Source organism: Pinus tabuliformis, chromosome 9, assembly GCF_031772625.1.
Source record: "Pinus tabuliformis cultivar Carrire ecotype Pingquan chromosome 9, CPIR1, whole genome shotgun sequence".
NCBI lineage: Eukaryota > Viridiplantae > Streptophyta > Pinopsida > Pinales > Pinaceae > Pinus > Pinus tabuliformis.
The window spans coordinates 819,508,011-819,511,725 of record NC_142307.1 but is presented as its reverse complement, the minus strand read 5'-3'; positions in this window follow the sequence as shown (position 1 = coordinate 819,511,725).

Here is a 3,715-nt window from a genome sequence, read left to right as displayed (position 1 = left end):
TCACGTCAGTTCAAACGGTGATTTGTCCGTGTTACGCAGGTTGTGGGGGACATAATCCAACTCTAGATTCAATGCCCATAACGACCAGAACCTCCAGCTCATCCACGAGGCTTATGACGTGTTATTGAACCTTAATTACGCATGACAGTTAGTTTATTTTTCAAGTTTTAGCTGTACGCATTAGGCCATCTTTCAGATGCCTATAAAAACTAGCGTTTGCATACGCTTAATGTTACTTTTTAGTTGCTGTGTTTTATGAACTTGTTATCATTTTAGTGCATTCCAAGACTCTGTTTTAATAGTGTTGTTCTAGCACTCTTAACTGTAATTTTCTGCACATGGAGTAATAGAAGCAGTGCTGTTCTGAAGTTTTCAATTCCTTGAGTCTTCGTTGGGTATTATGAATGGAGGGCCCCTGTTCATGACTGCCCTTGTATAGTATTTCATGTTTATATTCTTGCTATTTCTTTATTTTCCATTCAGCATTTCCTTTTCTTGAAACATGTACAGTTTAATTCACTTTCATTGTTATTTCATTTGCAGCATTCATTTTGACTGATCAGTATTGTTCTTTTGCAGGTTTTTAACCCGGGATTGTTTTTGTGTTTATGTATTTGCTTTATATCTAGTGGTAGTTTCAGTTGACAGATTCAAAGTTGCTGCCTTTATTTTATTTTCATAGCTGATTTTTAGTTTAATTTCTCAAAGTTGTCTGCTAACATATGAATGATCTCTTTATCACAAACTGGTTATCTTTTAGAGATCAGAATACTGATAACTTACAGCTGGCTTTGAGTGCTTTTTAGACTAATCCTTAACTACTTTCTAATCGTGCTTTACACAGTACTATGTGTTAGAAGCAGAGAGTTAGAAAGAGCAAAACATTATAACTAGTCTTTAAAGTAGATTTTTCTCATTTTTGATCACTTTTCTAACTCATCTTTAGCTACTTCCTAATCGTGTTTTACACAGTACTATGTGTTAGAAGCAGGGAGTTAGGAAGAGATAAACATTATCATTGGTTTTTAAAGTGATTTTCTTACCTTTTATTTGCAGCAGCATGAATGGTGTCTAATGCCATTAGAAAGTGGTTCTTTGCTTTCAAGTCATTTCAAGTTATTTATTTCTTTCAAGCTTTTCCTTTTCAGCAAGCAGTTAGAAACCACTAATCACACACTCTCACTCAACTAGAACTCACCTTACACACACTATCACTCATCTGTTTATAAATCACCACTCCATCTTAGGAAGATAAATTAACCACAAACAACACCCCAAATGACAAAAAGCTCTAAGAGGTTGCTTAAGTACATATAGTACACCTTCACTTCATCAGCTTACGAGCCCCGGGTTGAAAATTAATGACATCAATTTAGGAACACTAAATTGACTAAACAAGCCCATAGATCCTTAAGGCTTGTATTGTTGTTGGGTCATTCACAACATCCGAGTCTTGAGATTCATGTTCTGTTTCTCTCTAGGTCAACCATTTTTTGATTCGGTGAATAACTACAAAATCACAAGAAAAACACTTGGAATAAGTCTTGTGCAAAAACTTGAGAGCAATGTAGCTTAAAATTATGAATCTTTTTCTCAAATTATGCCCATCGCACCTACCCTTTAATAGACATAGCACCCTAGAGCACTTTTCCTTCTCGGAAGGTGCGTTGGTCTACTCTTCCCAGTGTAGTTAAGTATACCTAACACACATTTCGAAACAAAGAGGGTTCGATGGGCATAGGGTAAAAATTTAAACCCTTAGCTATTGAGAACTCTCAAAATTTTGCATGAAATGAAAAACAAAACCGTGAAAAAGGAGAGAAAGGATAAATCTTCTACCTGGAACTAATGTTACTAGAAACGGTCGATCGAATTTTCTACAATCACCCATTGAAGTTTGAGGGTAAAATGCACTCAGAGCTCACTCACAAGAGGTAAAATGAACATGGTAAAGAAATGTTTTTACTTTTCATATTTATGGTCAAATTAATTATCATTTTATATATTCTTAATATTTTGACCAGATTTTTACCATATGTCATATATTTTTAATCCTTTTGTGGTTTTCTAAGTAGGTTATTAATTAATTGAAGGATGCAATACAAATTTTAAGTTGAATATAGGTCATTTTGATGAAAGAGCACACTTTTATTGCTTTCTCGGGCTCTATTAAATTACAAAAAAGGAACCGCTGGAGTCATCTTTCAACTCTTTTTAGATTCCTAAAATATGAAAATATTGTAGAGTACTTGTCTTTTCAAACTCTTTAAAGTAAATAAAAATACGTCTACCTAGTATAATTTGAACCCTTTTCCAGACTAAGATAGACTATTTAAGAAAAACGAATAATTTAGCCGAACGTGACTAAAAAGGTTCTCCTGAGTATCATTTTATGCCTTTTCAGACTCGAGAGACTAAATTTATGAAAAGGAACTTTTGGAGTATTCTTTTTCGTCTCTTTGTCAAACTCTCTAAACATGAAAAATAAGTTGAGTTACACCTTCGCTTGACTCGTAAAATTATTAAACAATAATGAACTTGTTAAACATGATGAGACTGAAGCACTCCTTCTCAAGGTTCATTAAATGTACTCAGAATTATTCATCCGAAGGGTGAACTTATAGATCATGCATATGTTATCCTCCTCAAGCTTGTCAAAAATAAAAAGGCATTGGCTAGAAATCATGCTTTCATGTTGGTTGCATATGTGTTCCTTATGCATGTAGTCCATTTGCTTGTTGCATTTGCATGGTGTTGATCATGGTTGTAGTGATGTCGCCATGTGAAGGTTCAAGGTGTTGTCATGGAGTATGTCTTCATGTGTTTATGGTTGATTATGCATTGTTATGAACATCAATGTTCACATGTTATCAAATGAACATGAGGTGGTTGTTGTTGTCATGCATGAGGTCATGGTTTCTGTAGTTGATATGATAATGCATTGATGACTGGACTCTAGCTAGAATCATGTGTATATGGTTTTGTGCTCATGTGTTATATGCCTATATGTAGTTATTATGCATGTATAATCTTGGTTATAGTTATGCAAGAACAGTAGGTCAAAAATGCCTTGTGAAGTCATTATATGCAAATTTAGGTCATCATGGTGCTATTGGTTGTTATGCTGCTAATGTGTTGGCTAAGATAGAATAGGAGATGCATATCATTAAAGTGAAGTTGTAGCATTAGACCTTGTGGCAATAGTAGATCATCATGTAAGTATTGTATGTTTGGCATGTAGGTATGTAAGTTAAGGATTGTCATATGCATTAGGTTTATCTACATGTTTTTAATGTTATGGTTACATACATGATAGATGACATTTGATTAGTCTAGTCACATGCACATGTGTCGGATAGTCATGAATGATAGTAACCTGTGGTTGTATGCATTTCTATTTTTGTTTTATGTTAGATAACTTGATGATCATGTTATATGTTGTTGATGAGTATGTTATAGGTTAACTTGTTGTTGTTATATGATAGTTAGCTTGATGATTAGGTCATATGTTGTTGATGAGCATGTTATATGTTAACTGATTATTGTTATATGTTAGTTAACTTGATGATTAGGGTTATAACATTAATATCTTGATGTTATATGTATCATGCTAAATTGGATTGGACTATGCAGATGGTTATGGTTACGATATTCAGGTATGAGCCGACATATTTGTGATGACTTTGCACACGTGGTTGTTATGCATGAATGATAA